We start from the raw sequence: 14,541 nt of genomic DNA on the forward strand, positions 1-14,541 counted from the left end.
ACTTAATATTAGTTATGAATGCTTGACCTTAGCTTATGCTTTTTCCACTAACTCTTAAAACTTAAATTAACCTGATTTCCTTCATCTATGATTTGCCTCAGGGCTTTTTACCTTTCTTTAATTTTGTATATACTACTTGCTGGTGGCTGGCTGGCTGGCTCCCTCCATCTCTCCTCACTTGTTCTCTCCTCCTCTTACTCTCTCTCCATGCCAGCCCCATCTATCCCTGTATGATCTAGCTATTGGCTGTTCAGCTTTTTATTAGACAAATCAGGTACCCTAGGCAGGCAAGGTGAAATAGAAACACATCTTTATATAATTAAACAAAAGCAGCATAAACAAATTCAACACACCTTTATATAATTACACAAGTGCAATATAAAATAAGTGTAACACATCATTACACGGTTAAAGTAATATTCCAAAACAATTGCCTGTGTTTTTGTGTGTATAATTAAGCTACTTGGGTTTGGGTTTTCCTTCTAGTACCTTCAGTAACACTGGATTTGTTGATAATATTGTTTAAATTTGATTTTCTCATGGGATATCTTGATTTCTCCATATGTGGTGATTGAAAGTTTTGCTTGCACCTGTGGTATCTTAGAATCTGTAGCACATCTATACAGGCACTTCTGGTTTGTAGAGTCTCTATTGAGAAAGTTGAGTGTAATTTTAATAGGTCTCCCTTTATATGTTATTTGCCCCCCCCTTTTTTTTTCTTGCATCCTTCAATATTCTTTGTTCTATATGTTTAGTGCTTTGATTATGTGGTGAGAGGACTTTCTTTTCTGGTCTAATCTATTTGGTGTTCTGTTAACTTCTTGTACTTTTATAGGCATACCCTTCAGAAAATTTAGAAAATTTTATTCTATGATTTTGTGACAAAATATTTTCTGGCCTTTGAGGTTGGACTCTTCTTCTGTTCTTATTATTCTTAGGTTTATTATTTTCATAGTGTCCCTGTTTTTCTGGGCGTTTTGTGTCAGGAATTTTTTTAAATGTTACCTTTTCTTTGATCAATGTATTTAATTATTCTATTGTATTTTCAAAATCCAAGAGTCATTCTTCCATCTTTTGTAGTTTGTTAGTGATGCTTGTGTCTGTAGTTCCTGTTTGTTTACCTAGATTTTCTATTTCCGGGATTCCCTCAGTTTTTATTTTCCTTATTTGTTTCTATTTCTATTTTCTGGTCGTGGACAGTTTTATTTATTTCTGTCATCTGTTTTCTTCTTAGTTTTCTTGAAATTCATTAGAAGATTTATTAATTTCCCCCAATTTTTGATTGTCTTTTCTTCAATTTCTTTAAGGGATTTATTCAGTTCCTCTTTAAGCACCTCTATCATTTGTTTTAAGGTCATTGGCTTGTGCTGCAGCTGTGTTGGAGTATTCAGGACTTGCTGTAGCGGAATGGCTGTGCTCCGCTGGTGACAAATTGCCCTGGCTGTTGTGTGCATTCTTACACTTGAGTTTAGGCATCTGAATTCGGAGTGAATACAGCTCTAGATGCTGATTTCTTTATTTGCCTTTGTTGGACTGGAGTTTTCTTCCTTGGTGTCTGTTTCCTCTCTTCTGGTCTTCTGGTTGCTGTGGCCTGTGATTGGGTAAGGGGTCTCAACCAGCATTGGGGGCTTGATGATATCTGATGGCCTGGATGGCCTTAGGTCCAGGAAGGTGTTGCTGCCCAAGTTTAGTCTTCTGGAGTTCAGGATCTGGGCCTGGATTTTGTTGGGGTAGGAGACGTCTGCCTGGTTTACTGGGAGTTGTCCTGGTGTTTGGGGTTCAGGATGCTGTTCTGAACTCTGGGTTTAAGGATGTTGACCTGGCTTCAGATGGTTTAGAAAGCTATCACCAGAGGTATGTAGCCTGTCTTCTTATACATCCCAGGATCACCAGCATGAGGATGTATTGCAGGCTTTTCTCGACTGCAGGCTCCCAAATTATGACACAGAGATTATGAAAATTATTGTTTTCATCATAATTTCATTAATTATAAAAGCTTGGCCTTAGCTTGTTTCTAAGTAGTTCTTATAAGTTAATTAGCCCATTTCCATTCACCTTTGTGTTGCCATGTGACTCATAGGTTTTGCTTGTCTTCCTGCATATCCTGCTTCCTTTTCATCTGGCTAGTGACTCTGCCTTTCTCCTTTCCTGAGTCCTCTCTGTCCCCAGAAGCTCTACCTAACTTCTTCCTGCCTAGCTATTGGCTTTTTATCATTTTATTAATCCAATTGCAGTAACCAGGTGTTTGGAAGGGTCTGCACTCGGATGTGTGGTATGCTTTGATCTAGTAAGGGGAGGTCTTTTGCCCTGCCCCTTGGCATTTCTTTAAAAAGCCCTTTAGAAGAGACAGAAGGGGCCAATGGATAAGGACCCAGATCCTCCCTAGCTAGCCTGTGTTTCTGTCTGTCTCTCTCTCCTCTAACCTTCTATCTGAATATTTCTCACTTCTCCCTCCTCAAGAGTACCCTGAGGTAAAAGTAGGAGTGGGTCTCTCACATATATCTCTCTCTATAATCATGCCCATCTGAGTTATTTTGAGAGTGATCACAAAGAGCAAGGAGTTGAGTGCAAGCCAGAACGAGATCTTATTATTGTAATATTATTGTCTTAGTCACTGTTCTATTGCTATGAAGAGACACCATGGCCAAGTTAACTCTTATAAAAGAAAGCATTTAATTGAGGGCTTGCTTGTACTTTCAGAGATTTAGTCCACTACCATCATGGTGGGGATCATGGCTACAGGATACAAATTTCACAAGCTTAGTGATTACACTAGAGAAATGAGAATTGGTAAACATCCAGACTATTTTCTTCACCTGCTCACCTAGAAGTCTAGAGTGAATGTCATTTCATGACCTAGTAATCTGTGTCATTCTATATAATACTAGTCATCATCAAAATACCCATATTCTGATCATTGTTTCTCAGTAAATAGAACCCAGTCTCATGAAGGAGGCCCCACATACTTGGCAAAAGAATTTGCTCTTAGGGATATTTAAAGTACTTCTTCTGTAGACTCTTATTTTGAGAATTTTTTCTCAGTCAGTAGTGCTCACCCTTAGGCTTATTACAAACCTTTTCTGCTAGACCCCTATCATAGGAATTGTTTCTTGGTCAATATGACCCATTATTTTGGAAGTGGTCACAGGCACATTGCAATGGACATGTGCTTTGTAAGGGAGTAACAATGTAGTCTTGCCTTAAGCTTTCCTGTGGTAATTATCATGAGGAAACTTTTTTCCAAAGTTTCATTGTGTTACATGTGTAAAAAATAAACCACTCAGAGTCATATTCCAGAAGTGTGGTCCAGCTTTGCTAACTACGTCATGGTGAACTGGGTTTCCTTCTTGCCTCTCATGATTCATCTTCCTGCTAGCAGCAGATCTTGCAGGGATTGCCACAGCAGGTAGATTGCATTGTCCTGGATGAGTTGCTGAGAGATACACCTTGATCTGCTGGCAATGAGAAACACTGAGCCTGGCATGGGCTTTTGAATCCTCAAAGCAATTCCTCCAACAAAGCCACAGCTCCTAAACCTTTTCGAATTGTGCTACTCCATGATACCTAAGAATTAAAAATCTATGAACCAATGGAGGGCATTCTTACTCTAACTACCACAAGGACTAATTTTATATCTGTTGCTTATTTGTTCCACACAACTTTCTTCCTCAAATGATTTAACATTCTTTTCTTTATTTTTTTTTTGTTGTTTTTGTTTTTGTTTTTTCGAGACAGGGTTTCTCTGTGTAGCTTTGCGCCTTTCCTGGAACTCGCTTTGGAGACCAGGCTGGCCTCGAACTCACAGAGATCCGCCTGGCTCTGCCTCCCGAGTGCTGGGATTAAAGGCGTGCGCCACCACCGCCCGGCTCTTTTCTTTATTTTTTATTGATGTTTATTTTTGAGACTGTAATTTAATTAGAACATTTATCTCTTCCCTTTCATACCTCTAAACTTTCCCATATACATGTTTCTTCCCCCTCTCCCCTTCAAATCTATGATTTATTTTTTCTTTAATTGCTATTATGTTTTGTTAGAAATATATATATATATATTTCTAAATATAACCTATTGAGTCATATAATGTTAGTTGTATATATGTTTTTAGGACTGACTGTTTGGCACAAGACAATAAATTAGTGTATTATTCACTAGGGAAGATTACCTCTCCTACTCCCAGCATTCCTCAGGTGCATATGGTTATTCCTGTAATATTGATGCCTTGTGGGCTTTTTTCCACTCAGTTTGACATGTTTCTTGGTGTTATCTTTGTTCAGATCTTTGGGCAGGTAAGTTTGTGAGACTTTGTGAGTATAGTTTTGATGCTACTGGGAGACAAAAACTAACAGCAAACTCTCTGATCCTTTGAGTCCTATAATCTTTCTGCCACCTTTTCTGCAATACTCCTTGAGCCCAACATGAATCCCTAACAACAATCTGTAAACATTTGTCCTTATACCTCCAAGTAAGTGCTTCTATCATTAAAGAGAGTTCTCTTTACACCAGATAGAGACTATTAGAGAAAACCACAACAAATCAAAACACAGAGTTGTGAACCACAGTCCCAAGGGATGCGGCTGTTGTCTTTTAATTGTGCCTCTACTTATCAAGCCTAGTCACACTCCAAATTGTGCAAAAACAATAATGGTAGAAATGCTTGAATATCTTTTAGTCAAAATGGAAATTTGGAAGGATTTAGAAGTATTTAAAGCCATTTTTATAATACTGACATGAGTTTTAGGTGTAAAGAGATGGAAAATTTTGATGGGGGAAAGGTATTTGAGGTTATTAAGCAGTTGGGTAATAGGTTGTCTCTTTAGAACTCATTTTAGTCCTAGTTCTAAATGTTAGTCTTGGAAAAATCCTATGGAGAGAAAGGAAAATCCAGTTCCCCTGTGATTCCTTGTTTTAAGAGGTGGTCACCTTTGTAGGATGATTTCATAGGATAGGTTGATTCTGTATGTAGAGTGCTATTCCTACATCCTAAGTTTTTTAGTTCTTCTTTTTTTTTTTTTTTTCCCAATCATGGGACACTGTCCTATACTTTTTGAGGAGTCATACTATTATGGAAAATCTAACATATTTGATTTAATTTTAACTGTCATTCTGTGCTGAATCTCTGGAAAGAGGAAGCATATTCTGTAATGCTATGCTAAAGCTGTGGTTGGGGAAGAAATACTCTTAAAAGAATTGTTTGTGGTCATCACATGTGGTTGTAAGCCTATGTCATCCATTTGTTGACTGTTTAACAGGCACATAGAACTATAGTTAATGCTGACTTTTAATATATGCCAAAGCTGCTTCTACTTTATATCTGTCAGAGGATAAGACTTAGGAACAAATCCTGTATCTCATAAAAATAAGTACTTTTTCCCTTTCAAATTAGGAAATCTTTAAGATCCCTCTTTTCTTCGCACAAAATTGAGTAAAATGTACCATCTTTAATAAATATGGTAGAATCTTTGAACCCACACCCTCTTCTTCCCATGAATGAATCCATTTTACCATCTCCCTGTGAATTCTAGGCTAGTCCTCATAGTTTTATGGAAATTGTGAGAAGGCCACTGGTAGAGGAGGAGAAAAGTAGACCATTAATCTCTGGCCAAACTGTAAGGAAATTCATTTTCTCTGAACACAACTATTTCATAATTTCATTGGAATATACTTTCAGCTTGCAGGGGAATGATAGGGTAGGTTTCACCAGTTTTTATGCTGAAACTCTTTAAATAATTAACCTGTCTGTATGTAGCTTGAAGTGAGCATCCTCTGATTTTCAGGAGAACCACTTTCTATGTTAAGTAACTACTGCCCTGGGATTATACTATTGATGAACTATGTTTGAGATGGCGTATAAGCTTAAATCCAAAATGCTCCCTATTTTATTCCATGCAAATATGAAAAGAACATGATATAAAAATTTGGGAGGGGTAATATAATAGTTAGGGATTCTACTGCTGCAACAAAACACATGACCAGAAAGTCATTTGGAGAGGAAAGGTTTAATACGCATATATTTCCAAATAGCTGTTCATCAACAAAGGAAGTCAGAAGAGGAAGTCAAACAGGGCAGGAACCTGGACACAGGAGCTGATGCAGTGACTATGGAGGGGTGCTGCTTACCAGCTTACTTTCCCTGGCATGCTCAGCCTGCTTTCTTAGAGAATCAAGGACCCCTGCCCCACCCCCAACCTCACCATCCCAGGGATAGTACCACCCAAAATGGACTGGGCCCTCCCCCATGGATCACTAATTGAGAAAATGTCTTACATCGGGATCTCATGGAGGCATTTCCTCAAATGAGGCTCCTTCCTCGCTGATGACTCTAGCTTGTGTGAAGCTGATATATAACTGGCCTTGTGTGAAGGCCATTATAGGGGCCTTCTCTTTATTAATAATAAGGGCATGATTGGCACTATAATTGCACATATGGTTAGAAAAAGAAAAGCATAACTAATTAATTAATTCAAAATATCATATGACAAAATAACCTCACAGATGTCTACAAAGACAACTTCCTAGATTTGTTAAAGAATGAATAAGCAATAAAGTAGAGAATTCCAGCAAAACCTGTCTTTTCAGGCTCCTTGATCTCCATATAGCATAGTTCAAGGATGTGAGACAGAAACCTACTGGAATTAGAGACTTCAAAAATAATAGCTAGCCATCTTTCTAAAGAGAAGTTCTAATTCCCTTGAGTTTACTTACAGTAACAAAAGAAAAGGGGTAGGGGTAGGTAAAGTGTCAGAAATGTTTTGCTTCTGAAGCCTTTCTAACTTCCTTTAATTTGAAGTCTTAACCACAGCAAATAACTATCAGAAGCAGAAGATAACATCCAAGCTGGTGGCTATGATGGCCTGAAGACTCCTTATCATTTATCTCTACTAAGGAGGGTCCAGGAATCTTGACTTTTAAAAAAGAAGTATTTCAGGATGAGGCAGAATAAAGTAGGCTTGCAGTTTATTAAGAAAAATGATTAATGGGAGGCCTTGCCTTCTTGTGGGGGAGAGTGGGGGTTGGGTTGGGAGGGGGAGGCTGAGGGGGGCGGTAGGAGGGAAGGGGGGATCTTTGATTGGTGTATAAAATGAATGAAAATTTTCTTAATTAAAAAAGGTTAAAAAAAGAAAAAAGATTAAATGAACTTTTAAGTGTCAGCATTAAGAATGCATAATAAACTTAAAAGGAGAGGACATAGTCAGGATATCTCTGTGAATTTCTAAAGAGAATCATGCCTGTATTTCAGAATAATCCCTAACTATACAATTTTGGTGGTTTCTGAAATCATATTGTTTAAAGTGTTTATAAAGACTTATTTTTTAAATTGTAGGTGTATTGGAGACAAGTACAGACATACAAAATAAAACCATAAGTTCAAAAGAATATGAAGAATCCTTGTGGAACTAAGATATGATTGATTTGATAAATGGATCCTTATCCAGGTTCTAGTAAAAATAAATCATAATTTTATTTGTAAGATTCTGGGGCATGAAATTCAATTGTTTACATCTTGGATAGGATTTGATTTAAACTCAAATGGCATAAACACTGTGTCTTTAAACTTAGTTAATTCTTATTTTAACATTTATAGTATAACAACATCTTCGCAGAAAGAACATTGTATTTACATAGGCAATCTTCAGGAAAATTGCTTTTAATTGTGCCAAAATTCTTGACTCTCAAATGGTAAGAGGCTTCAGGAAGACAAGAGTGTGAAGGACTCTTCTCTAGTCCCAAGTACCCTTGATATTCAGATTTCTTTCCATCTTGCCTCAGAACTCTACTTTAAGATATCATCTCTGGGCTTCAGTGGTTTCAATAAACTCTTTGTGTTTCTGTTCTTAACCTGTCTTTTGTTACAGAAATCCATTGTAACTAAGACCTATGAGTACTTAAGTCATATTTTTTTTCTTTTCCTTTGAGTAACTTTGTATAAAATAAGTGATTTTTTTCAGTACCTCATGCATGTAAGGCAAACAATTTATCAATGAATGAAAGCATAAGTCAATGAAAATTAATTTTTGAAAATGTAGTGACAAAGATTTAGAATGTGTGTATATGTGGTGTGTGTGTGTGTGTGTGTGTGTGCGTGCGTGCGTGCGTGTGTGTGTGTGTGTGTGTATATGTGTGTGTGTGTATTAAGGAATATTCTAAGTAAACCTGGCAGGAAACAAGAGTATAACAATGAATGGCCACAGTCTCTTCAATGTGTTTCACTTCACCTTTGGATGATTCCTTATTTAGAAAACACTATGTAGGAAACCATTGGTACTTGTGAATATAATAAATTACTGGGCTTAATTAAATATTTTGACAAAGACCCAAGTGATTTTATGATTTATAACAGAAATGACTAAAGAGATTAAAATTCAGCCATTTTATTTGAGATAGATATTAATTTCAAAGACCTTTGCAATTTTTTTTCTGAAATATAAACAATATGTAACTTTCCTTTTCTCATATCTGTTTTAATTTCTTATTTAAGTGACAGAGACCAACAAAGTATCTAAATAATGCTCTGCTGTTAACTTCCTTTAATATGCCAAATCAGTTTAATTACAGTTTCTATAAATAATCTATGCAAAATACTTCCCTGAACAGAATGCACATTTCCTTCTGTGTGTGGCAAATTTTAATACTTAAAAGCATTAGAACAGATGTTAGGTGCCTGCTAAACTTGTTTTCAGTTTTCTTTTATTTATATGTTAATGAGAATTTAATTACTTCATGAATACTTAAACAACCTGAGGGTGCCTGATATCATTAGTTTGAACATGACAAGCACCTCAAGTGACCACATGGGAAGACAAAAATTGCTTTTAGTTTACTTGAAGACAGCAAGATGAATTCATTTCACCCCCTGCTATGTTTTACCTGACACAGAAAACTGGAAAAGCACAGATTCAATCTTGCTTCAACATGAATGAAAAAAAAATTCAGCAAAGCACTCAGGAGCATAAATTCTTCCTATTTGGTTTTGCTTCAATGTCTTTTAATAACTACTCAAGCTACATTCTGCTTTAAAATCTTATTTCACTAGAAAGTGTTCTGTTAAAGTAAGTCACTCTATTTTTATGGAGTAGAGCCATGAACGTTTTAAACACTATTCATGACTTTAAAATAGTTCTCCATTTGTGCTCAGTTGAAAGGGTTTACATGGCCATACTGTAGGAAAGATTTAACAAGAATAATGTTTATAAACCTTTGCTTCCAGTTTTTGATACTGTACTGGAAAGGTAAATTTAACATTGCTAATTAGTTTTGTGATATACTTTTACATATGTAAATAAGTATTGTTGGTGTTCAAACAGTGTCAGGACAAAAGTGTGTGGCACTTTTGACATGCTGATTGAGTTTATCTTACGTAAATTAAGACGTTATAAAAACAAACTCAGTGTCATCAGAATTCTCCAACCTTTCTTGCTTCGTCTCCAGGTGCAAGGACAAGGGACTTTAGATCTTTATTTGCATCAGGAGCAGACTTCACCAACCTTCCTCACTCATAAATAACATTATTTATTTCAGAAAAGTTACTAAGGATTACAATTACACCTGTATCAGCTTTCCTTGCAGAACAAGGTCCATCTTTTGAGCTTATTCATATTCCTAAAGAGACTTCCTCAGAATTATTTCAAGCCCTCAATATTGTGTACATTCATTCTCTCCCACCTCAAGAGAAAAAGAGCTACATAACTTCATAAACAATGCTAAGGTGAGTAATCCCACAACTGACATCCCCCAACTTGTTCTGTGAGTTTCTTTTTTTCTGTTGTCAAGTTTATATGCAGTTTCTCCTATTTCATCTGTGTCTAATAACTTTATCAAAGCTTTAGAAGCAGGAGCAAAAATCTCTTTACGCTTTACAGAACTTCAGATACTAGATACTTTAGATATTAGAGAGATGGAATTCTTTCCATATAATCAACATCTTATAAAACCAAGGATGATGAAGAAGTCTAACTACTGGTCAGAAGAATAGGAAGGGTCATATCTCTGTTCCAGTAAGGATAATATGTGTCCTAAATTGCCCAGATGTTTGTGAGCAGATAACTATATAATACCACTTCCAGGAGACTCAGTCTTGTAAAATTATTATATACCAGGAGACCTGCTGATAAAGTACAAAGATACGCATTTCATCTTCCTATAAGTGGTGGTGCACGCCTTTAATCCCAGGACTCAGGAGGCAGAGGCAGGAGGATCTCTGTGAGTTCGAGACCAGCCTGGGCTACCAAGTGAGTTCCAGGAAAGGCACAAAACTACACAGAGAAACCCTGTCTCGAAAAACCAAAATAAATAAACAAACAAACAAACAAATAAATAAATAAATAAATAGAATAAAAAGAAATCAATCACATGGACAGAACAAACTCCCTAAGGTAGAGCTGATTGTTCAAGGGGTTTTAGAAATAGTTACCTGAGAATGAAAATCAATGCAATAGACTCTTTCCACCATCATCCAAGCTTACCACCACTGAAGAGTTTATCCTAGTCTATTCTGTTAACTTCCTCATCTTTATTAATCTCTAAATGTTGTGTCTATACCTTTTTGGTTGAGAGCAAATGGACTGAGAACCTGTGGGGAATGCTGTCTGAATTTCCAGTGACAGTTATTACATAGTAATTAATAATTGTACATGGTGGACATACAGTAAGTTTAAAATTTAGATATAGATCAAGATTCTATAATAAATCTTAACAGCTTTTCTCTTCATAGTAAAAGTGTATTAAGTACAAAAATAAATGTTTTACTAGTTGCATTATAAGTAGCACTTATGAGAATTGGAAAGAATATAAAAAGCATACATATGGATAAGATAATTATTCTAGCGTTGCAGAGGGAAAGAAAATACTATAATGTCACAAGAAAAGGGTTGTCTTGTACTCTGGGTGGTGGGAAGCGGCTACTTCTTTAAATTAGCCATGAACTTTACAAGTCACTTTTATTTTGCTGTTCTGTTTACATTTGTTTTAGACAAAGTCTTTCAGGGAAAATTACAAGGAAGCAATCCAAATAATGAACTCATCCCGACTTAGGTTTACTAGATGATCTAGATTAAATTCTTCCTGTTGTAAACAAATTCTAAATTTTCTACTCAAAGCCTTCCACATTGCCATTTTTTTAAATGGAATATATAAACTTTAAGTGAGCATGCTCAGAACTATGCCCATCACTGTAAGTGATGATGACTCCTTGTATGAATATGTATGAGTTTATCCAATACACTTCCATCCCTGGTTCACCACTCTTCACAATCAATAGGTTGAGAGGCAGTGGTTCAAGAACTTCACTGTGATCAAGAAAAGTTTAAATGCTAAAGACTCTGTTTTCATAGGGCATCTTAGCTCTCATATAAGAAGGAAAGTGATATAGTAAGTTGTAACAAGTGTCGATTTAGACAAAGATGTACAGGACAGGCTCTCTCTTGTCTGACAGAAGAATGAAAGAGTTTTTGTTTGTCACACAGTATCATGTGATTGGAGATTACAAGGCATACTTTACTTTTTAAATCTAAAGAAATAACAATATTCCAAGCTTTTAAATTTCAGAGAATTGAAAGAAGATGATGATGAAGAAGAAGAACAAAAAGTAGTTTGTTATGGACAATGTATTAGTTAACTTGCCTCATTGCAGTGAGATAATTCCAAACAATCAACAAATCTTGAAGAGGAATTTATTTGACTTATGGTTTAAAAGAATGTACAGTTTAAGACAAAGAAAGGCATGGTAGCTGTTTACATTGCATCCAAGGTCAGGGAAGAAGCAGAGGTGAATCCTAGAAATTTCTTAGTCTGTTTCTCCCTTTCAGTCATGCACATACTCAGCAAATATTTAGAATGAATTCCTGCTATTCAGTTAAACCAATCTGGAAATGACCCCACAGAAAAACCCAGAGGAATTTTCTTAGGTATTTCTAAAACACAGTCCTGAACCAGGGATATAGTTTGATTGGTTAAAATTGATAAAGGACTGACCTGGCATTCATGAAACTGGGTTAGATCCCTAGCAAAGATCTGCAGGGGCAGGAATGGGAGGGTGGTGAGTGAAGGGTGTATAATTAAAAAAGAAGAATACTGGGAAAGCCTAAACAAAATCAAGTTGAAGATGAAGATTAATCATCACAGACAATTTAAACGTTTCAGTGTTTCCACTCTCTCTTTTAACATTACTTCCTGCAGGTTGTAAGCACCTTCACTGTTATCTGCTGCTTGTACTTACTACTTTGTTTAAATTCTGTAAACACATTGCTTCTAGTGAACTAATAACTATAATATTAAATTAAAATTGTGTGTAAATCTTAAAGATATTTTTATAAAAGTTTATCTTTTACTTTTGTAGTTCTAGAACTGAACCTATTGCTTACTACACACTAGGCAATTTCTCTACTATGGAAATTTTCCTACTCAGCCATGAAATTGTATTTATGAAGAGCCATAACTTACTAGAGGTGCTAATGGACTGACATTTATTATAAATATGTTGTGAAAATATAGGCAAAAGGTTTGCAAAACTGGAAGATAGGAAATGATCTGATATTGAGTCTAGTGACCTTTTCAGCCCTGAGCTCATTCTGTCTAAATTCTCAGATATCCTGTTTCATATAGTCTGTAGGTGAAGTGGCTGCAATCCTCAGATGCCATCATTCTGGACATATGTTTTCATATTGAGCACTAGAGCTCAAGTGACACAGTCCATATCCTTTCTAAAAATTAAATAAATCAGGCATTAAAACTTTTGTGCCTAAAATAGCATTGACAATGCCAGGTGAGAGCCATATATTTTATATGTCTTTAATTTATGCATGTAGACTCAGCTGCATTACCTTCATGCACTCTTCCTCATAGGTAAAGAAAAATCAAGTAGATCATTATAAGATAAAGCTTCCATCATCACATGCATACAAAGGCTGTTGAAGAACATTTTAATCTGAAAAAAAAGGGAAAAAAAGAATAATTTGTAAGGCTTTAGTGTATATGGTGTCATACAAAGTTTCAGAAATGAATTTGTTCTCTGTCATTGCAAGACAATGTAAGATTTTGATTTTATAGATGGTTGGATAAGCACAGCTATAAGGGTGAAGGAAAAGTCTGAGCCCCAGTGAATAATTACCAATCTTTCTGCTATCCTAATCCATAGGAGATAATGCTGCAGGGTATTCTGAGACCTGGGTCAATAGATTCCAATTAATAAAGTGATGTGTGTATTTTTCTATTTAGTCAAAAAATCACTTATTGGAAAATGGATTTTTGGAAAATAATTTGTTCTTGATGTATTTAAAAATTTTCATGATTTATCATTCTTGTGAATCATCAGATTTAGAAATCAAATAATATATTATTAGTAGCTACTATTGACAAGGTCTACAGATTGTCATAAATGTATTAGAGTTTAGTGAGATAAGAGTAAAGAATTTCTTCAATTAAATAAATTGAATTAAAATAAATATACAAGTAAATTGAAATAAGATAAAACCCAAATTTTCTCTAGCGATGAATTGCCAAATGAGAGGAAAATCAGTCAAAGATACTTTCTGTAAGTACCTTCTGTTTTCCCTAAAATTCATTTAAATGGCTAAGTTTCTGAAGTTGTTTTGATGGACCAGTCTTACTGTTGCCAATTAATAAATTTATTAAATATATGTTAAAACTGAGACAGCACCTAGTTAAAATTACTGCAAGATTATTAAATATGACCACAAGAGAAAAGAGAGCCCAAACAAACTCACTTAAAAAACAACTCTGAGAATTTTCAGCAACTTCATCTATTAGTTAAAAATAGTGAAAGATGCTATGGAAATTAAATGATGTTAATATGATTTCATATCTGCTCATTTTAATTGATGCTTGTATTCCAACTTCCCTGATAATATTGAGAAATAAGAGGAACCTCTTCAGATGATTACATTTTAAAAATGGATGCTCGGGCCTGCTTCATCAGAGGCCATATTAGCCACCAGAACCCCACCCCACAGCTCCAGTGGAAGATCCCTGCTCCACCAGGGGGCCAGAACCCCAGAGGCCACAAATTAACACCAGAATCCCTGATCTCCCCATAGCACCAGCAGAATCCTCCTGCTCCACCATAGCCCACGACTACCACCAGAAACTCTGTTCTGACAGAAGACTCCCTGCAGGATCAGAGGCCACTATGGCCATCAGAAGTCCAGATTCCAACTCAGGGGGAAAACTTCAACTCAATTGCAGGTCACCCTGGCTAGATGAGCAAAGAGGAAACAGAAATCAAGGAACATAGCACCCATTCAGCTAAGACAAACTGAGAAATCTGCCTCTGTAATCATAATCCCCACAAACCCAAGTGCCAGTGTAAGAACACAGCCAACAAGACCAAAGTCAGTATGTCACCACCACAGCCCAGTTACCCTCCTAAGGTAACCCCTGAACATTTGAACACAGCTGAAGTACAAGAAAACAACCTTAAAACCAAATTTATGAAGATGGTAGAGGTCCTTAAATGGAAAAATGAATAAATCCCTTAAAGAAGTCAAGGAAAAGACAAACCCAAATGGAGGAAATGAATAAGTTCCTTAA

At 36.0% G+C, this 14,541-nt stretch overlaps 1 long non-coding RNA gene across 1 annotated transcript in view; it reads right to left on the reverse strand.

Annotated features, from left to right (window-relative positions):
* The window catches only part of LOC131919105 (uncharacterized), a 35,600-nt gene extending 22,456 nt beyond the window's left edge, over positions 1-13,144 (reverse strand). Inside the window, exon 1 of the long non-coding RNA XR_009381161.1 lies at positions 12,816-13,144. This is a non-coding gene — a long non-coding RNA (uncharacterized LOC131919105). The remainder of the gene's footprint in view (positions 1-12,815) is intronic.
* Between the last annotated feature and the right edge of the window lie 1,397 nt (positions 13,145-14,541).

The sequence above is a fragment of the Peromyscus eremicus genome, chromosome 9, assembly GCF_949786415.1.
Source record: "Peromyscus eremicus chromosome 9, PerEre_H2_v1, whole genome shotgun sequence".
In the NCBI taxonomy this organism is placed as follows: Eukaryota; Metazoa; Chordata; class Mammalia; order Rodentia; family Cricetidae; genus Peromyscus; species Peromyscus eremicus.